A 26,223-nucleotide genomic window follows, 5' to 3' on the forward strand; every position below is an offset into this window, starting at 1 on the left:
AACAAAAAAATAGAAACAGCACATAAGTAGGAAATGTGAAAAAAAAGAAGCAAATGGAAACTTTCAACTGAAAATATGAGGGCCGGCCCCGTGGCTTAGCGGTTAAGTGCCCGCGCTCCGCTGCTGGCGGCCCGGGTTCGGATCCTGGGCACGCACCGACGCCCTGCTTCTCTGGCCATGCTGAGGCCGTGTCCCACATACAGCAACTAGAAGGATGTGCAGCTATGACATACAACTATCTACTGGGGCTTTGGGGGAAAAAAATAAATAAATAAAAATTAAAAAAAAAAACCTGAAAATGTGAGATCTCAAAAAATTCACTGGATGAGTACAATACCAGAATAGACATGAAAAAGAAAGAGTTGGTGATCTTGAAGATAGATTGATAGTAAGCGTAACATTTGAAGAAAAGAGAGAAAAAATTGGAAAAAAATAAAAAGAGTCTCAGGAATCTATGGGACAGTTTCAAAAGGTCTTATATATAGGGATTTATCCCAGAAGAAGAGGAGAGAGAAAATGGGACAGAAGGAGATATTTGAACACATAATGACAGAAAACTTCCCAATTTGGTCAAAAACATACATTTATAGATTCAAAAACCTTAGCAAACCTCAAATTGGATTAATTCCCTGGAGATATCACAGTCAAATAAAGGAAAGCTAAAGGAATTTGCCCTGACAAGGCAATGATGCAACAAATAATAAAGGAAGTTTTTCAAGCTGAAGAGAAATTATACCAGAGGGAAATTCAGATCTTCAGGAATGAATGAACATCATCCAAAATGGTAATAAATGATTACAGAGATGATTACAAAAGCATGGGCAGCCTTAAAAGACTATTTTATCTTAAAATTTATTTAAAATCCATATGACTTTTAAAAAAATTGAGGAGTTTATAATGTATTCAGAGTTAGAGCTAAACAGTCAATAAAAGTTAAAATAGCATTCTATAAAATGTTGAGAAGAAGGTAGGAAAAGAAAACAGAGGAAGAGAAAATAAAGCTAACAAACTGAAAACAACATAATGGTAGACCTAAATCCAAACATAAAAATAATTCTATTAAATGTTAATAGACTAAATTTTCCAATTAGAAGAAAGTGATTATCAGAACGGATACAAAAGCAACATCCAACTGCATGCACAGAAAATGTTTAAGCAAATATATAAAAAGATATATGATGCAGACAGGAAGTATAAGAAAGCTGGCCTATACATATTAATATTACATAAAATAGACTTCAAGACAAAGAGTATTATTAGGAATAATGAGGTACGTCTCATAATGATAAAAGCATTAATATAGCTGAAAGATAGATCAATCATAAATGTATATAAATCTAAAAATCCTCAAAATACAGGAAGCAGCAATTCTGAGAGTACATAGCAGTGGTTCTCTGTGGAAGACTTTGGTTATTTGTGGGGATACTTGTGGTTTTTATAATAATAACGAGGTGCTTTTATAATTTAATGGGAAGACACTCAAGATGTTGAACATTCTGCAGGTCACAGTATACTCCACACATGAAGAAATGTCCCCCATCCAACACGACTTCTCAATCTCTTACCAGACATTCATGTGGTGAAAACCTTTTTTGAAGTTATCTGAGTCCAGAAATTACCAATAAATACAAAGAATTTTCAAGCAGTTTTAATTTACAGTGAATTCTCCAAGAATGCAACTACCATGAAAGTCAAAGGATGATTATACTTTCATTTGGTTTTTACTTTATTTTTTTTTGGAACTTACCAAAAGTTCTGTGTGGTTTCATAAACAAAAGTCATAGACATTAATGACTCTTTTGGGATTTAAATCACCAACAAAACACACCTGCATTGGTTTGCATATGTTGCTGTCGCATTCATAATGATTCTATTACAGGAGCTAGTGTATATCTTAGCTGTCTTGATATACAATCACGCTCAAACATTTACACATAGAAATAAACATTTTATTATAAACTACTTTTGTTTATGGTAATATGAAAGGTAGAGCATTATTGATTTTTCAAATTACAAGTGTAGGGAGTTAATTTCAGGATAGTAAAATGGGCTTGATGAGACAGGTTGTTGGATCTGACAGAGTAGAGATCCAATGATCTAGAGGGAAGGCAAGTACACAAATGACTACAAAAGCATGAAACACTTGCTAAAATGGAAGAATGTACATTCTAGAGAAGGTATATTAGTTTCCTATTGCTACCATAACAAGCTACCACAAATTTAGTGGCTTAAAGCATCAGAAATTTATTCTCTTGTAGTTCTGGAGACCAGAAATCCAAAATGGATTTCACTGGGCTGAAATCCAAGTGTTGGCAAGGCTGTGCTCTCTCTCAAGTCTCTAGGGGAGAATTTATTTCCTTGCCCCTTCCAACATCTAGTGGCTGCCTGTATTCCTTGGCTTGTGACCCCTTTCCCCATCTTTAAAGCATATCACTCCAATCTCTGTGTCTGTCATTACATAGCCTTTTCCTGTAATCTCCCTCTTCCTCCCTTTTACAAGGACACTTGTGATTACATTTAAGGCCACTTGGATAATCCAGAATAATCTCATTTTAAGATCCCTAACTTAATCACATCAGCAAAGCCATATCTGTCATATAAAGTAAAATTCACAGATTCCCGGGATCAGGTCCTGGACATCCTTGGAGGCCATCATTTAGCCTCCCATGAAGGAATATATAACAAGGTCTGCCCAAGTCAACCTGGGTAGTTAAGAAAAGCCTCACAAAGGAGCGAAGTTTTGGTATAACACCTTGAGCATTTAGGTTATTAAAAATTAATAACAACAGCAAAGTAGGGGAGGGACTAGACCGAGTTTGAAATATAAGGGTTTTTCCAGAGTGAAGAAAGCAAAGGCAAACATGTAGGGATGCATGAGAAAGAATGTCATAGTTGAGGGAAGGGCAATATTACTGCAACTAAAGAAAAAATGGACAGCAGAATGAGTCACATACAACTCTGTAAAGGATACAAAACAAAATGTAGTGGATTTTTTTTCCTGTAGACAATGATGAATTATTGAGGAATTCTAAGCAAAGTAGTAACAAGATCATATCAGAAAGAGCCCTCAGATGGAGATCACTTAGGCAAGAGGCTGGTCACGCATACTGGACAATAGCACAGGCTGGAGATATTGAGGACCTGAATAATATCCTCTAAGAACATCTTCTTTTTTTGGCTATTTCTATTTTCAAATAATTGTCTTATTTACAGCCCTGTGTCTTTTTAACGACAGACCATAAATTGTATTCTTTTTTAAACTCATTACTTCAGAATTTTAATAGGCTGAGCGTCGCATACCAGGTCACCCCATCTCTGAAGATAGTCAAAGAGCGGTAACAGTCCAATTCTCAGAAACCTATGGGAAAATAAAAATGAATCTCACTCTTGGAAAGATCCACGATGCTGAACCTTTGCCCTACTTGATGGGAAATCACCTTTGAGAAACTTTAATTTCAGTCTTGAGAGCCCAAAAGGGGGGCTGTTTTTCATATCATTGTATTTTTAAGTGTTACACTATTTTGCCTCTCAGAAAACTTAAAAAATAAAGAAAAAGAAAATCTATATTTCAATGTTCCCATTGACAGTATCAGAGAATTAAAATATGACTGCATTTGAAAAATGCTCCAGAGGCTTCTTTTCCTATTCCCTTTGCAAGAAAATTAAGGTTAAAAGTTGGAAAACTTGTTCTTGGCAGAAAAATGTTTCGTTCATTCAACATGATATTAAAAAGCACACTTCTGTGTCTAAAGAACAGTTAAGCTCCCAGAGCTCCTTTCTTCATTCGTAAAGTTGGACGCTTTATATTCTCCTCAACTGGTCTAAAATTTTACCAATGGGCAGTAGTGGATCGTGATTTGACATTCTCAACTGTTTCCCACTATCACTGGAATGAAATTTAACACACACAAAGAATACAAGCCTCCTCACAAAATCCCTTCATTCCTTCTAGACTTCCTTCCTTCCTTCCTTCTTTCACTTTGTGCTCTTTCTCCCTAATCTGTTTTTAATCTGACTAATAAAATTAAATTAAATATCAGTTACAGAGAAGGCAGTTTGGAATTGGAGGCATTCACTACCTCTCTTGATAATGTAAATCTATCGTTGCCCAGGCGCTCACTCTGCCTCATTCAATGAAATGGCGACAGGAAGGCAGCTGCAATGTCACAGACCAATGGTTCTCAAAATGTAGTCCCTGCAAGAGCAGCACCGACATTGCCTGGGAACCTGATAGAAACGCAAATTCTTAGACTTACCTCAAATTTATTGGATCAGAAATTATGGGGGTGGGGCCCAGCCATCTGTGTTTTAACTAGTCCTCCAGATAATACTGATATACCCTAAAGTTTGATGAGCACTGTCATAGACAACACAAGAGTCTCAGATTATCCTCTGCAAAATGAGGATAATAGAAATGATAACTACAGAGGACTATCGTCATGCTTAAATGGAATGAAGATCTGAAAACTGTCTAGCAATGCAATTGGAAAGTGTAACAAGTGCTAAATACATGTTCATTCAGAAATTGTGTACCTGCCGAGCATAAAGCCCGGGAATAGGCACTGAAAGAACATGAATCAGAAACAGACCTCAAGCAACTTTCGTCTTGGCTGGGGATGAGGAGTGAGTCACATGCAAAACTATAATGGAAATTAGGAAATAAGTGCCCTGATGAAAGTGCAGACAAAGGATTGGCCTGGGAGGAATCAGGGTAGGAGGCTGTGTCTGGATAGAAGGCATTATTTGAGGGAGGCTTTAAAGAGTTGGTAGGATTTGGAAACATGAAGATGGAAATTAAGACATCTCTGATTCTGAAATGGCTTGTGCAAAGATATGTGGGTTGAAGAATACAGTAAATATACAGAGAATAAATTAGTTGGCTAAAATGTAAAGGGCACATCTTAGAGGAGTGGACAATGAAGTTGGAAAGTCAGATTAGCAAGACTGTGCAAGATACCAGGCTGAGGATTTTGAGCTTTAGTATTTAGATAACAGAGATCTGCTAAAAAGTTTTTGGACAGGGGAGTGACATATACAGGAGAATTTCCAGAGCCAAACTTAATATTTGCTTTAAAAAAATAAATTTAAATAGAGAGATCAGTAAGTAGGTTGATTTTCTAGTCAAATTTCAGTGAACGTCTACTATGTATTGTGGTAGATCTGTGGACACAAAGATTCAAAGTCACATTACCTGCCTTCAATGAGTCAACAATCTAGTGGTTGACCAATCCCATAAGAGGGATATTTGACTACTATAAGAGGTCAGGCCAGAAGAAATTATTCTGGAATTTTCCAAATTAAGGCTGCTTCCTCTTCCCCAATAAGATCATATTTTGATTCTTTTGATTGCAATGCAATTGAAATCATAAGATAATGAAAATCAAAGTCTAATTATTTCCTGGTAGTTATAGTACTGGGTTTAACCTTCAATGCCTCTACTTAAAAAAAATAATAATAATGAGATTTAAACATTCAGCTGCCCAAACAGTTTCTGGACTCCATTACTCCTATAGGATTAGATCACGGAGCTAAAATGGAAATAGACTCCAGAGGGATTTCCTCACTCCCCATAATCAAGTCCCTGATGGAATAATCAACGAAATGTTGGAGGGGGCATTGTCTTGCTCAGTGCAGAAAGAAAGTATTCATTGTGATTTACAGTTGTATCTTCTTTTAGCTTCTTGGTGATTCTGATAATCAAATTCTGTTAATCTTTTCCAGAAAAAGCAAAAAGAGGTAGATCATATTGGTAAATCAAGAGAGCAAGCAATTGAGGAAGCAAGCAGCTGAGTAACGGATAATAGGGGACTCATAGATTACCTGTTCTCTTCCCTAACTCCAAATAGAGAGCCTGTCTCTGGAAAGAGTCAAAGATTTTTGTATAGGCTGCTTGTGCATAATAAAAATCTTTTAATTTGAACCATGTCCCATGAGAAGGGAAAATGGAGGTTAGGAGGCTCTCCAGCCTCATGTAAGCGATTTTCTGGAGGGTCTACCTTAACAGGAATTTTACTCCAAAGGAGACTGCTTCGGGTTAGATAGATAGTAAACAGCTACTTTACCAGCTGATTCCACGTGAAATGCAAGAATACAAAGGTGTTTCTAAGATTTAAGATCCCATAATTTCTATTACTAAAAACATGGAAGATGTTTACAGAATCCACTCACAGTTCATCACAATTAAAAGTTTTAGATATTAAAAAACAATACATTCAGTTCAGTTCATGGATGAGAGGACGAGAAAGTATGATTAATTCTTCAGAAGCCAAAAATGACAAGATATGATCAATTCACAGAGGTGAGGGAAATCTGGGGCCAGTGTTTGGTCTGGGGGATTCATCCATCGCAGGTAGACCAGAACTAAGACTTTAATATACCATCCACTGGGGGCTAGAAATAAAGCCTGGGATGAACTAGGGTGCAAGATCAGTTGTGAGAACCCAAATAAATCTAGGCCATCCCAAATTTCACATGCTCATGTTTGTCTTTGTTCTGGTAGAACCAAGAAAAAGAAATTCACTCTCTGAGAATTACTAACCAAAGCCTGCACAAATGAGGATTTAAGGCCAGAATTTATAATAACTATCTAGTCTGAAAAACACTAAATTTAGCTTAAATTTGACCGGGGTGGATAATTGCCCTGAGGTGCCCAGCATAACCAAATAAAATATCTATTTGGAGGAACACACTTAGGACCTGGGCTCAAAGAATTTCCACAGATAAAAGTAAAAGGTATATGAACTTTTTATATGGATTGATTCATTGTTCAAAATAATAAAAATATTGGAAACATCCCAAATGACCATCAACAGTATAATAGATTAATAATTTTGGTGTAGTCATATAAAAGAATATTATAAAGCATGAAAATGAAGACTATATCTATGTATCTACCTATCTACATATATATATATGTCAACACAGAAGAATTACATAAACAAAATGTTGAGCAAAGTAAATCATAGAAAAAAATATAGAATGATTGTATTTATAAAAAGTTCACAAGGAAACAAAACTACGTATGAGGATACATATATACACATATATGTGGTTAACATGGGCTGCATATATATGTGGTGTGCCCGTAAATTTAACATGTGGCTCCCCAGTGGGTGGAAGGGGGTACATAGAGAATATAAAAGGTATTTTTAACACTTTCTCTTAAACTTGATGGAGGATACATGAGTATTTATTTTATCATTTTTCATAATTATTATACTTGAATTACATATATTCCTTTGTATTTTTGATACCTTCACAAAAAAAAAGGCAGAATCAATTTCTAAATGATGCATTCATATAATTTCAGATGAGCTGTATAAAGTTTTCACTCTAGTTCAAAAGGACAAGAAAGATGAAAGTTTACTTATCACAAGGTATCTGATACATGATTAAAAATGGATGAATAGCATAGCAGTCAGTGTAAATATTCCATTACAAAAACCAATTTTGTTTCAACAAAATATTGATCATCATAACTAACAAGAGATTTTCACATATTGAGGTATATGGGGTAACTATTCGGGTTCAAAACTGATTCAGCGTGAACTAAAAAGCCTGACTTATGGCCTCTCAAACATACATTCTACATCTGCTTTAACCACTAAAGTAAAGAATGCACAGTCTTAAGATAAGAATGCATACTGCCCCTCCTACGCTCCACTGGTAATGCCAATCTTAGTCTCTTTCCCAACATAGGGGTCGGATGGACCTGCTAATTTGCAACTAAATACCTCTTTGAAACTTTGAAAATGTATCCTGGGTGTGTTTAACGTATGTTCTTTGTTCTAAAAAGATACAAGACTGTACTGAAAACCATACTTCTCTGTAATGCTTTTTTCCATTCTGGAAAAGGCCTTCTGGGGTCATAATCCTCACTCTGCCTAAAGTAAAACTCACCTTATCTATAGAGTGGTTATTGATTATTTTGCGTCGACATGACAAATTTACTGCTGTCATATTGAATGTTTTAAATCTGTAATATTGGTTTTTTTTGGTAATAGTTGCATAGGAGCTAAAATACTATGAAACTTTTGGCTTTTTGTTTTAATACTTTTTGTTTTAATAATTGCATAACAGCTATAATCCTAAGAAATATATACCTATTTTTATATTGTTATTATTGTATGCATTGGGTATTATTAGAATAAAATAATTTAGGATAATAAAGAACTAAAGGAAGAAAAAAGAAAAGAAATAGGAGGGTGGGATAGAAGAAGGAAAATTATGAGAAAGAGATGTTTTATGAAAAAGTGTTAAGTTCTACTTTACAGGTAAAGAATTTGAGGTCCCCATGGGCTGCCTGAGTGAAGATATTTAATGCACACTAAAAAATTTAGGTCTAGCGTTTGAGAAAGAAGTTTGGCAAAAGATATAGACTTGCATATTATCCACAGAAGTGATGAAAATGTAGAAAGTTGCCAAAGAGAGGTGTAGAGGGGCAAGATTAGAAAAGAGATTGTGGGGTCACAGTCTTGTGGGTGGAAAAGAAAGAGAACATAAAGAAGGAGATTGCAAAGAGAACCCACGGGGTATTGTGGGGAGAGAGGGAGAATCCCCCTCTGCCCTTTCCCTTAAGCTTCTTATGGCTGGCCAAATAATCAACAAGACAGCTTAGCAGGAGAAAATAATACCAAGTCTAATAACATGTATACATGGGAGAAACTCAGAAATGAGCAATTCGTCCCTCTGTCTATGCTGCTTGCTTAATTAAGTATTGTAGCTAAAGGCGAGGAAGGTATTGGGGGTGGGTAATGGTCTGGGACTTCAGAGGGCAAGAAGACAATTCTTTTCAGGGTCATCTATAGATAATGTGGTCAGGGAAAGATAGAGTTTTTTGATAAAAGGGGCTTGGTGCCCCTCCCATTGTTAACAACTACCTTACATTATCATTACAGCCGTCATGATAGAAGATCTGTTCCAGGAAGGAGCCACCATGTCAAATTCTTTAGGCAGTTAGTGGGGGAGGTCAAATGTCCCTCAGAGAAAACAATCAAGGTAAAGAGATATATTTCAGGGTGGCCAAATCTTGATCTCCCACAGTATGTATGTGTGTCGTGGAAACCAAGGTAGGAGACAATGCTGAAGAAGGTGTGATTGCTACATCTGCTAACTGAGAAGTTGCCAATTAACCATATGATTGTTGAAGCACTTTATTACTTCTTCACGCTTTTCTTTGTATGCCTGGTCAAAGTGACTTTCTGAAAAAGAAACCTTATTTCTTTATGGTGAAATGAATTTCAAATACATGGGACAATATATCAGCTGTTTTCAGGTTCTGCCTTATAACAGAAATGCAGTTACTCCACTATTATGCACTCCATAATTAGAAATTTCCTTTCCCATAATCCCAATCCCCAGATCCAGCTGTGGCTTGGGAAGATTAAAATAAGGTAAATTGACACTAACGGTATAAAAAGCAAATGTTGCCAAGTTTGAATGTTTTGTTATTGTCATGTTTATTGTCGTTGTTTTTTGATGATGATGATATCACAAATTACTTTAGAGAAAGTAGGCATAGAAAATTTACTTAGTTTAAATATTACAGTAAACTCTTCTGAGTGCTGCATCCTTGGATGGATACAGGGTAGGATAAATGACAGGGCAATCTCTGAGGCTGTGAAAGTGAGCAAAAATGTGGCAAGAGAATTTAATATGATCTTAGTGAAAGGCAAACATTCAAGAAAAATAAAACTTGAACTCTCTTCAGACAATGCTGGGCTTACAGCAATCAATTATGATTCAGGAATGGGAGCAAAGAGTTATCATAAATACTGGCTTAAGATGAAACTTTATGAAGAAAAAACACAAAAAGAAACCCATAAATCATGATTAATACTAATGTTTAGAAGTAAAACAAAACATTATTGTCTTCTATGATATGATGGCCATTCTAATACATTATATTTTATGACATTCTGATGGCTTTAACTCCAAGGAAGACAGAGAAGAGCTGTAGAGAACAAGCAAAAGATATTTGTGGTAGGGCAAAATATTTTTGTTGTTTTGTTTTGTTTGTTAGGGATCTTTGGGGAAACCATCTCTTTTCCATTTTTAAAACATGTAGTTCTGGTAGAGTAAGCCAGAATTAATCCCATACCATCCCTAGTGTGAGGATCTGCTTATGACCTAGTTCTATCCAGTTAGTGTCGCATGCCACAGTGACTGCTCCAAGGAGAGACATGGACACAATGCAGGCCAATGAGTCATCTACATGACTTATGCTGAGGCTACAGTGAAAGACAGTCTTTCACTGGGATCACTTACTGGAAATACTAGGGGAGCCTAAAGTTTCCAGTGGCTGTCTTTGCCATCTTATGGACATTGCTTAACTGGGAAGGAAAGCAACACACAGATAAGCAGAGCTGAGAGAAATAAGGAAAGTGTGAGATTTCTGGTGACATCATTTGAACTCCTGGATGCAGCTTTGGCCAGGATTCCAAATTCCATGTGTCAGTCAGTTCCCATTATCCTGACTAACACACTATTTAAAAGTAATGATTCTTCAGCCTTCAGAGGGGTAAAGTATAACCAGAAAATCATGAAGGATCAAAATAGTATAAAACTGGATTGGACTTATTTAGCAGATTTTAGAAATTGATGTTATCATCTGAAGCCTCCCCCAAAAATTTGAGATGAATTAAACATTTACAAGGGACAAAATAAACATGTGAATTTCATTACCGAAAGAGGTTGTGCTGGCTAAAAATATCTGTGTCATAAAAACCTTAGTTATATTTATGGGTGCTATTTTTACAATGATTTAATAAGGGAAATGAGTTATTTGGGTATACCTTTTTTAAAATGTTAAGTCTATTGTCAGAGACAGAATTTGGGCTGCTGTCATACATTTATTCAGTAAGTAATTATTAAGCACCTACTATTGTGCCACGGAATGTGCTTGGCTCTGGAGATGAGTGACGGCAGACACATTTACTGCTTTCCAGGGGCTCTCCCTCTGGGAAGGAAGACAGACATATTTGCAATAAGCATTATCAAGCACAAAGATTATTGAGCAAATACAAGAAATGGTGGTAGAACAAAGAAAGAAGAGAAGCAATTCTCTTGGGACAAAAGTAGGGAAGTCAAAGAAGCCTTCACAGAAGAAATGATAATGGTCTAAGGTCTTGAGAAATGGAAAAGTTGTTCAGGCAGGCAAACTGTAAGGAGGGAACGAGCATCCTAAAATACTCTATGGCTGGAGAGGAGCATGGTGGGCAGTGGAATTTAGGGGAGTCAGGTGGGTTGGCAGCAGCAGAAGTTGGATAAACGGCCAAGGGTCAGGGCATGAAAGGCTGGACATGCCTTGCCAAGAACGTGAACCTTATCCTACATGGCTCAGAGTTAAAGAATTTTAATCAGTGGGGTGCTCTGAATCATGAGCTTGACATAATGTGACAGTTCTACTCTTTAGTTCTTTGGATTCTTGTTGCTTCTCTTTCCTCCCAGGAAGTAGGAGTCTTGTGGGTTTCTGCAGCTGGCAGTGGCAGCACGTTCTGCAGATCTTAGTTTGGGTATGTGGTTGGGTATGTCTACATTATCTAGAAATGAGGTCTTGATAGTCTCCTTCTTCTTTGACTATTTGAAGGGCCTACATTAGTAAGGCAGTTAAAGACGATTTGTAGTGTTTGATCCACATGATTATGGATATTATTTTCATATTGTCAATTAGTAAAATGTTAGCATATGTTCTGCCTTGTGGTCTAAGGTTGGTGTCTTCCCCTCAAAGATGTATGGCCAGGTTCTTCATGCATTCTGACACTAAGTAGTCAGTTCTGGGGGCACAAAAAGGGTTGATGGGGAATGTGAATCTCCACGTGGGAGGAGAATTTCCCATCTGAAATATTTTTCCTTTAAAGTATCTGTTTATAAGGAGAGGAGACAAGAAACACTCTAGTCCTAAACTCATTTCTTCCGACAGTTTTCAAGGAGAGAAAGCAAAGCTGACAGAGTATGAAGTGAAAGGGTTTCAGTCACTAGGCATTTTAAGGTGCTTGGGGAGGTGCGTTGCCTACAACAGTAAGCAGTCTGGATGGGTTAAACAAACCAAGAGGCAGAGGTACAAAATGCCTTAGTTCTAGGCAACTTCTAGGCAGCTTCTTCACTCCGCCTCTGCCACTGACTGGGTGAAAATAACTGTATTTGAGGCAGAGGAAATATTTTGCTCTTGCCATTTTGAAACAATTTACTAGCAGTTTCTTTTAATCCCACCCACTCCTTTTTTTAAAAAGCACTTTCATGTCATTGCTCTACTTACTGGGCTTTTATGGGCATAGAAGACCAAGACAATATGCTTATTAGCTCTATTTTATCTGTAGTTTCTGCCAGGCTTCCTTGGTCTGCTGATAGCTTTTGAATCTTCAGACATTTATCTGCATTACTCAGAATCAAATTTGAAACTTTACTAACCTTTAATCCATTGTCTCAAGCTAAACTGTTCAGGGGCCGTCCCCGTGGCTTAGCAGTTAAGGGCGCCTGCTCCGCTATTGATGGCCCGGGTTGGGATCCCGGGCGCGCACCGATGCACCGCTTCTCTGGCCATGCTGAGGCCGCATCCCACATACAGCAACTAGAAGGATGTGCAGCTATGACATACAACTATCTACTGGGGCTTTGGGGAAAAAAAGGAGGAGGATTGGCAATGGATGTTAGCTCAGAGCTGGTCTTCCTCAGCAAAAAGAGGAGGATTAGCATGGATGTTAGCTCAGGGCTGATCTTCCTCACAAAAAAATAAAATAAAAATAAACTGTTCGGTATTTTTTTTTAATTCAGTAAGAAAAAATACTTGAAATGGCAGGAAGATAAAAAATAAAGATGTATCTTTACTTTGAGATATGACATACAGTTCATCCAAACAAAAACTGCTCCATTCTCTCAGTTTCTATGTTACCCTTTTAGTTTCATAATATTTGCACAGAAGATACAGAGTAAAGTACACAGAGGTAGAAAAATCATAATGCCACTTGATGAAAAGGAACGTGTTTTCAGGATAGGAGATAATATTTTGAAGTACAGACAATGGAGATTTTCCCCAATTATGGAGATTATGGCTGAAATGTGGGAAAGACTGTAACAGGGTGGTATATACTAATCCAATTTACTTTTGCTCTTAAAGTAGAACAGGAATTTTCTGTGTCATCCTCCCACCTCTTATCACAGCTATTTCCCAGTTAGTTTAGATTCAGTTTTGTAAATTAGTAATTGCACTAGATAGGGCCAAGAGATTTGCTTTCTTGCCCCACCTCGCTCTGTGATATGTGACCTTGGGCAAGTCTCATATCCTGTTTGAATTTCAGTTATTTCTCCTATTTCCTTGGTTCCTTATGATCTTCCTAGAATGCACAACCCACTGACTGGACTTACAATCAGACAATGGCCAGGCTGTATGTAAAAATGGAATTCTGATCCACAATCTGTAGCAATCAGCTCAGGAAGCCAACCTACTATCTACAGTAACAAGTCCAAGAAGTCTGACTACTATCTCTATCAAACAGTCCAGGAAGCCAGACAATAACCCCTATAACTATTGGCTCAAAACAGCCAGGACTTGATTAACAACTGACAGCTTCTCTAATTTTTACCCCATTTCCAACTTAGGACCAAGCAGAGAAAGCCAAATATGCACCCCTAACCATAGCATGTCCTGCTTCTAGTTAGCTGTTTACATATTCCCTATGCCAGCTGCCTCCAGTCAGGACATACCTGAGGCCTACGATTTCTTTCCACTATAAAGCTTTCCCATTCCAATGCCTGCCTTTGAGTCTCTACCAAGAGCAGGTGATGGTGGCTGACTTCCTTGCTAGAGAAAGTTCTAAATAAAAAACCTTGCTTGTTCTCATTTGGGTGAGTCTTCATTTATTTCCACACCACTGTTTAGTTTCCAACCTCTCCACCATGAACTAATATAATAACCTCATAAATTGTCTCCCTTCCTTTGGTGTTTCTCCTCCAAGCTGTCTTCCATATCAATGACCCAGTGATTGTCCTAAATGCAAACTGAATTATATCAATCCCTGTTTTAACACTCTTCTTTGGTTTTCCATAAGGTTTAAAATCTTTAACTAGACTGATTTAGTTTCTTCATACATCTCTACTTCCTTCTTTTGACACTCAACCCTATGTTTGTGTGATATCAAAATTCTTGGTGTTCTCAAAATGTGCCATATTCTGTCTTACTTCAAGGCTTTCGTACATGCAAACTTCTCTACCTGAAATATTGTTCTCAATATTCTTCATGTAGTAAATTCTTATACCTCATTAAGGATTACCATCATCTCCTTTGTGAAGGAGCTTCCTCAATCTTGCCAGTCTGTGCTGCCTTCAATCAAACATGTATTTCTATGTTTTATGTGATTTGCTTAGATGTCTCCTTACTCAATTCAATGTCTGTTATTGCAGTTTTGCACTTGCTCAATATCTGGCATTGTAGGTATTCAGTAAATATTGAGATTATGAATGAATAAACGAATGAATGATTGAAAGACTGAATCTTTACATGAATGAGTTACCATATGTGCCTATGTCAAACTCACAGGACCTAATTACTTTTCTTTGATGGCCATCATAATAGGTATTAGACCGATTACCATATATTAACTCCCACAATGGGCCAGGTGGGGTGGTAGTTGTTTTATATTCATCCTCTCTCTACTTTTCACAACAATTATGCAGGGTTAGGTATTATTTTCTTGCATTTATAGATGATGAATTTAAAGTTCAAAGAGATTAAACAACTTGTCCAAGGACACATAGTTAATAAGTGGTAAAATTGGTATTTGAAAGCAGATTAGTCTGAAAACCAACATTGAGATCTTATGAGGAAAATAAAATTTAGCTTTTTATATTAAAATCATAGGAATGATAGAAATAAGTTACTATAATCCAAATACACACTACAACTCAAGAATCATGATGCGACTAACTCAGAATAAAGCTGGATGTACAGTTGATTCTCATTATTCATGGATTCCATATTTGTGAATTTGCCTACACCCTAAAATTTATTTGTAACACCAAAATCAATATAGCACTTTTGTGGTAATTCATGGACATATGCAAAAAGAGTCGCAAAAAATTTGAGTCGTCTGACACACACATTCCCAGCTGAGGTTGATCAAGGCAATGCTCTGCCTTCTTGTTTGAGCTCTCATACTATCAACATGCATCTTTTTTTTTTTTTTTTAATAGCAGGCTTTATTTCTTAGATCAGTTTTAGGTTCACAGTAAATTTGAGGGGAAGATACAAAGATTTCCCATATACTCCCTGCCATCTCACGTGCATAGACCTCTCCCCACCTTGGCGTTATCAATTATCAACATCCCCTACTAGAGTGGTACATTTGTTACAATTGATGAATCTACATTGGCACATCACTATCACCCAGAGTCTATAGTTAAATCAGGGATCACTCTTGGTGTTGTATATTCTATGGGTTTGGACAAATTTATAAAGGCATGTGTCTACCATTGTGGTATCATATATAGTAGTTTACTGCCCTAAAAACAATCCTCTGTGCTCAGCCTGTTCATATCTCTCTTTCCTCTAACCTCTGGCAACTACTGATCTTTTTACTGTTTCCATAGTTTTACCTTTTCCAGAATGCCGTATATAGGCATACCTTGAAGATGTTGCAGGTTTGGTTCCAGACCACCACAATGAAGTGAATAATGCAATAAAGCACGTCACGTGAATTTTTTGGTTTCTCAGTGCATATAAAAGTTCTGTTTACACTATACCATAGTCTATTAAGTGTGCAATAGCATTATGTCTTAAAAAACAATGTACATATCTTAATTAAAAAATACTTATTGCTGAAAAATGTGAACCATCATTTAAACCTTCAGTGAGTTTTAATCTTTTTAAAGATTAAAGATCCCCAGGTGGGGGATCTTGCCTCCATGTTGATGGCTGCTGACTGATCAGGGTCGTGGTTGCTGAAGGTTGGGGTGGCTGTGACAATTTCTTAAATTAAGACATCAATGAAGTTTACAGCATCGATGGACTCTTCCTTTTGTAAATGATTTCTCTGTAGCATATGATGCTGTTTGATAGCATTTTACCCAATGCAGTGGAACTTCTTTCAAAATTGGAGTCAGTCATCTCAAACTCTGCTCCTGCTTCATCAACTAAGTTTATGTAATAGTCTAAATCCTTTGCTGTCATTTCGACGATCTTCACAGCATCTTCACCAGGAGTAGTTTCCGTCTCAAGAAACTACTTTCTGTGCTCATTGATAAGAAGGAACTTCTCATCTGCTAAAGTTTTATCATGAGATTGCAGCAAAACTGTCACACCTTCAGGCTCTACTTCTAAATCTAGTCATCTTGCTATTTCCACCACATCTGCAGTTACTTCCTTCACTGAAGTCTTGAACCCTTCAAAATCATCTATGAGGGTTGGAATCAACTTCTTCCAAGCTCCTGTTAATGTTGATATTTTGACCTCTTCCCATGAATCACAAATGTTCTTATTGGCATTTAGAATGGTAGATCCTTTGCGGAGGTTTTCAATTAACTTTGCCCAGATCCATCAGAGGAATCACTATCTACAGTAGCTATAGACTTATGAAATGTATTTCTTAAATAATAAGACTCAAAAGTCGAAATTACTCCTTGATCCATGGGCTGCAGAATGGATGCTATGTTAGCAGGCATGAAAACAGCATTAATCTTGTTGCACATCTCCATCAGAGCCCTTGCATGACTAGATGTATTGTGAATGAGCAATAATATTTTGAAAGCAATCTTTTTCTCTGAGCAATGGTTCTCAACAGTGGGCTTAAAATATTCAGTAAATCATGTTGTAAACAGATATGCTGTCATCCAGGCTTTGTTGTTCCATTTATAGAGCACACGCAGAGTAGATTTAGCATAATTCTTAAGGGCTTTAGGATTTTTGGAATGGTAAATGAACATTGGCTTCAACCTAAAGTCATCAGCTGCATTAGCCGCTAACAAGCGAGTCAGCCTGTCCTTTGAAGCTTTGAAGCCAGGCATTGACTTCTCCTCTCTAGTTATGAAAGTCCTAGATGACACCTTCTTCCAGTATAAGGCTGTTTTGCCTACATTGAAAATCTGTTGTTTAGTGTAGCCACCTTCATGAATTATCTTAGCTGGATCTTCTGGATAACTTGCTGCAGCTTCTACAGCAGCACTTGCTGCTTCACCACGCACTTTTATGTTATGCAGATGGCTTCTTTCCTTAAATCTGATGAACCAACCTTTGCTAGCCTCAAACTTTTCTTCTGCAGCTTCCTCATCTCTCTCAGCATTCAGAGAATTGAAGCAAGTTAGGGCTTTGCTCAGGATTAGTATTTGGCTTAAGGGGCTGTTTTGGTTCATTTGTTCTTCTATCCAGACCACTAAAACTTTCTTGATATCAGCGCTAAGGCTGTTGCACTTTCTTATCATTTGTATATTCACTGGAGTAGTACTTTTAATTTCCTTCAAGAACTTTTCCTTTGCATTCACAATTTGGCTGTTTGGCACAAGAGGCCTAGTTTTCAGCCTATCTCAGCTTTTGACATGCCTTCCTCACTAAGCTTAATCATTTCTAGCTTTTGATTTAAAGTGAGAGACGTGGGACTCTTCCTTTCACTTGAACACTTAGAGGTAATTGTAGAGTTATTAATTGACCTAATTTTAATATTGTTGTGTCTCAGGGAATAGAGAGGCTCAAGGAGAGGGAGAGACACAGGGAACGGCCAGTTGAGCAGTCAGAAGACACACAAAATTTATTAAGTTCACAGCCTTATATGGTCACAGTTCATGGCACCTCAAAATTAGAATAGTAACATCAAAAATTGCTGATCCCAGATCACCATAACAAATTTAATAATAATGAAAAAGCCTGAAATATTGTGAGAATTACCAAAATGTGACACAGAAACATAAAGTGAGCAAATGCTGTTGGAAAAATAGTGACCATAGATTTTCTCGATGCAGGGTTGCCACAAACTTTCAATTTGTAAAAAATGCCATATCTGTGAAGCACAATCAATCAAGCAAAGTGCAATAAAATGACGTATGCTTGTAGCTAGAATCATATAGTATATAGCCTTTTCAGATTGGCTTCTTTCACTTACTAATATGCATTTATATGTCCTCCAAGTCTTTTCATGGCTTGATAGCTTATTTCTTTTTATCACTGAATAATATCCTACAGTATATTAATCCATTCAACTGTTGAAGGACATCTTGGTTGCCTCTAAGTTTTGGTAATTATGAACAAAGTTGCTGTAAACATCTGTGTGCTAGTTTTTGTGGGGACATAATTTTTCAACTCCTTTTGGTAAATACTAAGAATCATGATTGCTGGATTTCATGGTAAGAATGTGTTTAGTTTTGTTAGAAAATGCCAAACTATCTGCCAAAGTGGCTGTACCATTTTGTATTCCCACCAGCAATGAATGAGAGTTCGTGTTGCTCCATATCCCTATCAGCATTTGATGTTGTCAGTGTTCTGGTTTGGGGCCGTCTTAATAGGTGTACAGATGTGTTCTTTTTGTGGTCTATTTAGTGTCTAATTTTTTGTGCTTTTTGTTGGTGATTTCATTGTTTAAAATGTTCCCCAAGCATAGTGCTGAAGTGCTGTCTAGTGTTTCTAAGTGCAAGAAGGCTGTGATGTGCCTTATGAAAAATACTTGTGTTAGATAAGCTTTGTTCAGACATGAATTATAGTGTTGTTGGCTGTGAGTTCAATGTTAATGAATCAACATTATATATTAAATAAGATATCTTTAAACAGAATCACACCTACAACAAGGTTATATACTGATTGGTTGATGAAATTGTTGCACCTAGAGGTCTATAGGAATCTATGCCTATATTTCCTCTAGGAGCAATGGCTCAGCATTCAGCAATTCAGTGTTCCCAGCATCTTTATACTACATAACTACCATGAATAATGAGAATTGACTGTATTCTGTATGGCCTGTAGTATACTTTGCAGTATTTGGACTTTATTTCCTCCGTGAAGGAAGGAAGAGTAAAAAGGAAGAAACAAGAATGTGTAATTTCCCTGTTGCTTAGAAGACTTACCCGAGGGAAATTTTCCAAGCTTGTGTATCATAGTCATTAATGTTCTTCAAAAACTCTTTCTTCCTCTCTCCTTCCCTGAGATAGAGTAGGATTTTACTTCCTGGGCCCTGGTGGTTGGGATAATTTGAGTTCTGGAAGGAATTACTTCCAGAAGGATTCTTCTATTGCTCATGGAGACTCTCCAGTGCTCTCTTTCCCTCTGCCAAAGTAATTTACAATGTTCAAGATGGTGAGTATTCTGATAGCCTACGTCCTTGAGTAAAGATGACATGGAGCACAGCCACCAGTTAACCTACAATGGGCATGTAGCATGAAGGAGAAATAAAATTTTGTTCTTTCAAGTCACTGATGTTTAGAGGTTTGTTATTTTATGTACTATAACTTAGCCTCTTCTAGTTGATACAGTGCATTACTTCACCTCTTTAATGGAGATGGTTGTGCTCTAAGGAGAGCCCAAAGAAAAATAAAAATAAGGAGCATAAGGGATAAAATACTATGTACCATGCTCTTGGTAAGCTCAGAGAACTTTAGTTGAGAACAATCCTTACTTTTTGTCAGTTTCTTTAGAAGTGTCATCTAAATTGGTTGTTTTCATATTTTATTGCCTATCAGAATCACATAGAAATCTTGTTAAAAATCCCAATTCCTGACTGCAATCCCAGATATTGTGATTCAAGAGGTCTGAAACTGACCACAGAAATCTTCAGTTTAATACCTCTCCACTCCTAGGGTCCTAATGCCGGTGATCGATAGACCATACTTAAGAAACATAGCTTTAATTATTTTGGTAATTATAAATTGTTATAAATAAAGTAAATTATTAAGGTCGTTTTATGAAGGGTTGCCTTTTACCACAGATCTGGATGCATAGTGGCTGATGGGACACAGCTTTTATACTCCTACTGATATATTTTTCACCTCTTTCATTGGAAGACAAAGACATTTTTCACACACTTGTATGATTTCTGCCATCCGATACTGGTAGTCTCTGCTATTAATATGTGGCGCTGAGATGGTTTCAGTGATAACAAAAGTAAGATGCGGCAAATGTAACAACAGTCTCTACAGCCACTTAGTGAGACTATTAAAGGAGAAGTAAAGAAGAACCCCTTAACCAATTGAAGTGACAGCAGGGTGAGCTCCAGATAATCACGGTGTAATTGCATCAACTGGAATTGAGCCAGGAAGTAAAGGCCAACAATGAAGGAAGAGGAAGGTCTGCATGAAATATATCACTGATTCTTTTGGTATTTCACCTAGAATTAGTGCCTCTAAAATAGACTGTCTATAACCTAGAATTTACTGGAAAGGACTTAATCGAGTGTCAAAAGTCCCTTAAAACAGAGAACTCTGCTTACAGAACCACATATTCTATTTTACTCACACAAGGTAAGACTCCTAAATCACACTCCAGAAGAAAGTTATTTTGGACAATATTTTTTTTACAATTTTTTTCTTGTTATTTTTTCATTTTGTTTTGTTTTATTGTGCCTGAACAGCCTAATTCTTCAGAACTACTTTAGTGAAAATAATGACACCACGTCCATTCCTTAATGCCCCTTGCACCAACGTGCGCTGTGTTAAGGGTGTGTGAGACACACTTCTCCCTTCCTTTATTAGGGAGAGTTTGTGCTTTGACTTAGAGGTGCTGATGCCATCGGTTGTCTTCCTATCTGGGTCTAAGAGTGGTCCAACAAACAAGAGTCTGCAGAACCTGGAATCTGGAAAGAATAAGGATAAAGTTGGGATGAAAGTTTTATATCTGAAAACATTATCTTATAATTAGAGTGAACAAGAATTCTTCTGATGGCTTAACAAATTAAGATGATTCTGAAACTCTTAAAATACCACCTTCTCTTGCTCCCTTAAGACTAAGCAAAAGTGTCCCTCTGAGGCGCTCCACTTACGTTGTGTGCTTTATCTGAGTGAAGCATTTTTGCACAGCAAAGTTATTGCCCATTGGTTGATTTCTGTATCTCCATTGCTAGATCATGAGCCCATTGACAGGAGTAGTTTCACATTCGCTGTTGTGTTCTATTCTAATTAAGACTATTTTGATTGCAAGGAATGGGAACCCATTTGAGATCATAAAAATAATATTTTATAAAACTCTAATTGATGGAGAAAATAAAATGGTGGCCCACAAGGGTATATTTTAAGGTTTTATTCAAGGACAGGGAATGAGATGCAGTTGGGCCTCAGGTAGATTAGAACCAAAAGTCAGGAAGTGAGATCATTCTTTTCATATATCTCTAATTCCATCATGTCTCTTATTTTTCTGCTTGCTGAGGATCAGCTCCATTTTCCCATTTTTGATGACATTGTATTGATTATTCATATTGCACAAACCCAGCTTGCCTTAATTCAACAAAACCTACTAAATCTAACATTGAATACTGATAAATGACTTTAAAAGTCTGATTTGTCCAGGTCCTCTCTGTGTAGAGCCCTGTCATCAGCTTGTATATCGTCCCCTTCAGGTCAATTATAATGGAGGGTCAGGGGAGCAGTCACATGGTATATTGCTCACTGCCCAATCAGCAGGAATTGTGGGAATGGACAGAGTCTCTGATGAAGGGGCAGAGACACGGTGGTTCTCTCAAAGGTGCCTAGTACTTATCGTTAACGTCTGACACCTGGGGAGCGTCAAAATTAAGTGTTAAATGAATGAACAAATGAATGTGGCAGACATTGCAGATAACATGCCAATTTCCTCTTACTTCTCTCTAAAATAGCTCCACCTTATTTTTATTTAAAAATTTTTTTCACATATATATGTATACATATAAGGTCAATATTTTGAATATGATTCAAAATTTCTATGTCTGTTTTACAGCAACTGCATTTTTTTTTTCTTTTTACTTTTTGACTCCTTTCATCTATTTCTCCCACCCCTAACCCCCTGCTTCTGGCAACCACCAATCTGTTCTCTGTATCTATGAGCTTGGTTTTTTTGTTTGTTTGTTTTTTAGATTCCATGTATAAGAGAGATCATACAGTATTTGTCTTCCTCTGTCTGACTTATTCACTGAGCATAATGGTCCATCCATGTCATCACAAATGGCAAGATTTCATTCTTTTTTATGGCTTAATGATATTCCTTGTATATATATGCCACAATTTCTTTATCCATTCATCCATCGATGGACACTTAGGTTGTTTCCATATCTTGGCTATTGTAAATAATTCTGCAACAAACGTGGGGGTGCATATATCTTTTTGAATTAGTGTTTTCATTTTCTTCAGATAAATACCCAGAAGTGGGGCTGCTGGATCATATGGTAGTTCTATTTTTAATTTTATGAGGAACCTCCATACTGTTTTCTATAGTGGCTGCACTAATTCACATTCCTGCTAACAGTGCACAAGGGTTCCCTTTTCTCCACATCCTCAGCAACACTTATTGTTTCTTGTCTTTTTGGTAATAGCCTTTCTAACAGGTGTGAGGTGATACTTCATCGTGGTTTTGATTTGCATTTCCCTGATGATTAAGGATATTGAGCATCTTTTCATACACCTTTTGGCCATCTGTGTGTCTTCTTTGCAAAAACGTCTATTCAGATCTTCTGCCCATTTTTTAATCCCACTTTTTATGAAAACCCCATTTTAGGAGAAAGGAAAGTCTCTTCAACAAGTGGTGCTGGGAAAACTGGACAGCCACATGCAAAAGAATGAAGGTGGACCATCTTCTTTCGGCATTCACAAAAATTAATTCAAAATGGATCAAAGATTTAAAGGTAAGACCTGAAACTATAAAACTCCTAGAAGAAAATACAGGCAAAACACTCTTTGACATTGGTCTTAGAAGGATCTTTTCCAATTCCATGTCTACTCAGATAAAGGAAACAAAAGAAAAAATAAACAACTGGGACTTCATCAGACTAAAGAGCTTTTGCAAGGCAAAGGAAACAAGGATCAAAATGAAAAGACAACCCACCAGCTGGGAGAAGATATTTGCAAATCATATATCTGACAAGGGGTTAATCTCCGTATTGTACAAAGAACTCACACAACTGAACAACAAAAAAAACAAATAACCCAATCAAAAAGTGGGCAGAGGATATGAACAGACATTTTTCCAAGGAAGAAATACAGCTGGCCAATAGGCGTATGAAAACATGCTCAACATCGCTAATCATCAGGGAAATACAAATCAAAACACTAAGATATCACCTTACACCCATGAGAATGGCTATAATCACCAAGACAAAAAATAACCAATGTTGGAGAGGATGTGGAGAAAAGGGAACCCTCATTCACTGCTGTTGGGAATGCAAATTGGTGCAGCCTCTATGGAAAATATTATGGCGATTCTGCAAAAAATTAAAAATAGAAATACCATATGACCCAGCTATCCCACTACTGGATATTTACCCAAAGAACTTGAAATCAACAATCCAAAGAGACTTATGCACCCCTATGTTCACTGCAGCATTATTTACTATAGCCAAGACGTGGAAGCAACACAAGTGTCCGTTGACAGATGGTTGGATAAAGAAGATGTGGTATATATATATACAATGGAATACTACTCAGCCATAAGAAAAGACAAAATCCTCCCATTTGCAACAACATGGATGGATCTGGAGGGTATTATGTTAAATGAAACAAGCCAGACAGAGAAAGACAAACACTGTATGATTTCACTCATATGTGGAATATAAACTAACACACAGATAGAGAGAACAATTTGGTGGTTACCAGGGGGAAGTGAGTTGGGGGGTGGGCACAATGGATGAAGGGGCTCATTTATATGGTGACTGACAAATAATAATGTACAACTGGAATCTCACAATGTTATAAACTATTATGACACCAAAAAAAAAAAGTTTAAAAAAAAAACATTTTAGCTGGGTATTGCATGGCATTAGGCTCAGGGAATATGGACCCAGCCTGGCGATGTGCTGGAGATAGCTCACTTTGGTTTGTGGGAGCCAGTTATGCACATCTCTTGCCAACTCTGCCTTAGTGAAATTATGTTGGTAGCTTGAAATCAGCCATGATGAGAGTATTTGCACCACAAAATCAGCGAATGCTACAATCAATGCTTACTTTTTTCCTCTCAGAGAGCAAGTTATTATACATTTTCCAGCATATCACTGGCCCAGCAGAATCATGGTTGGTCTAAGGTGATAACAGAAATTCCAAGCCTCATTTTCCAGGAATTGGTTAAGGGGAGGGCCTGTGACCCAGTTCTACCAATAGAACCTGGGCTTTCTTGGATTTTTTCCAAAATAAAAAGAGAGACACTCAGATTTTCTGCCTTTGACTATTGCCTTTAACATTGTGATACTTGTAGTTAATTTGCAATCAAGAGAGCAAGCATAGAAATGAAAACCAACAGGTTTACAACGAATGAAAAGAAATACGGTAGTCTCCCCTTATCCGCGGTTTTGCTCTTTGAGGTTTCAGTTACCTGCAGTCAACTGTGGTCCAAAAATTTTAAATGGAAAATTCCAGAAATAAACAATTCATGTTTTAAATTGTGCGCTGTTCTAAGTAGTTTGGTGAAATTTCGAGCCATCCTGCTCTATTACAACTGAGATGTGAATCACCCCTTTGTCTAGCATAATCACACTGTCTACCCACGTATTAGTCACTTAGTAGCCATCTCAGTTATCAGATCGACTGTCAGTGCTTGTGTTCAAGTAACCCTTACTTTACTTAATATTGGCCCCAAAGTGCAAGAATAGGGATGCTGGCAATTTGGATATGCCAAAGGGAAGACTTAAAGCGCTTCCTTTAAGTGAAAAGATGAAAGTTCTTGACTTAACAAGGAAAGAAAAAAATCATTTGCTGAAGTGCTAAGATCTATGGTAACTTTTATTATACTATATTGTTATAATTGTTGTATTTTATTAGTAGTAATTGTTGTTAATCTCTTACTGTGCCTAATTTATAAATTAAACTTTATCATAGGTACGTATGTATAAGAAAATACATAGTATATATGGGGTTCGCTACTATCCAAAGTTTCAGGCATCCATTGGGGGTCTTGGAAGGTATCCCCCACAGAGAAGGGGGAACTACTGTATGATAAATACTTGTTTTTTTGATGATCCTGTTAAGTAATCACACCAAACATGGAACTACCCTGCCTCAGGCTATCTTGTTATGAGTTAACAAATGACCTTTATTTCTCAGGGCAATTTTAGTTGAATATTCTACAGCTCACAACCAAAAGATTCTAACACAATGGATAGATAGATGGATGAATGAATGAAACAATGAATGAATATATTAGATCATTTATCTAGGTGTGCACTGGGCAAAAAATATCTGGGACAATTAAATGTACGCATAGGTATGTGACACATGGCCTGCTGTTTTTCTATTTTATCCTTTAGCATTGTAATATATTGTAAATTTTTCATATTTTTTTTATCATGGATGAACAGAATACTTCTCATTGAAGAAAAAGTATGCACAGTATCCATTTACATGGATATATACACTTAGGAACCTTCTTAATAAAGGACAAATTGTTCTTCTCTGCCACTCAATGCTCACTAGAAAATATTCTACCTTCAAATAAAAAGATGTAAAATATATGAGATCATTAATTTTCTATACTAGCAGTTTAAATTCTAAGAAGTAATTTGTGTATGTCTGTATGGGCACAGAGGTTCATTGGGAATGATGGTGTTTTTTATTTTATTTTGTATTTACTACACAATAAGCCATTGTTCTTACAATAAACATGATTGAAATACAGCAAAAACTAAAGCCATTACATGCATTGAGGATGATTCATAGCACAATTTTTACTTTGACATTTTTCTTTCTCTATTTTGAGTCTAGAAGATGGGCTCAGGCAAACACAAGTCTTTGCTAACTGGTGAGAGAGGTCACTAGCCCCTATTCTACCTGGTCAGCTGTAACGAATCATTTTTTCCATCCCATAGTCTTGTCAATGAATCCAAGTTCTCTCTAGAAACTGATGAGTTGAGATTCCAGAGAAGAGGAACGGTAGTCAACTGCATACTTAACTATGGATGCTACCTAAGGGATATCTAATGAAAGAAAATATGCCAAAGCCTGGCCACTTTATTCTTCTAGGGAAAAAAAAGTCAGGTAGCTAAAGTGAAAGGCTCTTTTTAACAACCATTTTTGCAGTCCCCAATTACCCTTCTCAGGACTTGCTATATGCATAACAATAGCAAAAATGTTGTTCTGGATGTTACT

Source organism: Ceratotherium simum, chromosome 20 (genome assembly GCF_057802395.1).
Source record: "Ceratotherium simum simum isolate JZ-2026a chromosome 20, ASM5780239v1, whole genome shotgun sequence".
NCBI classification, from domain to species: Eukaryota; Metazoa; Chordata; class Mammalia; order Perissodactyla; family Rhinocerotidae; genus Ceratotherium; species Ceratotherium simum.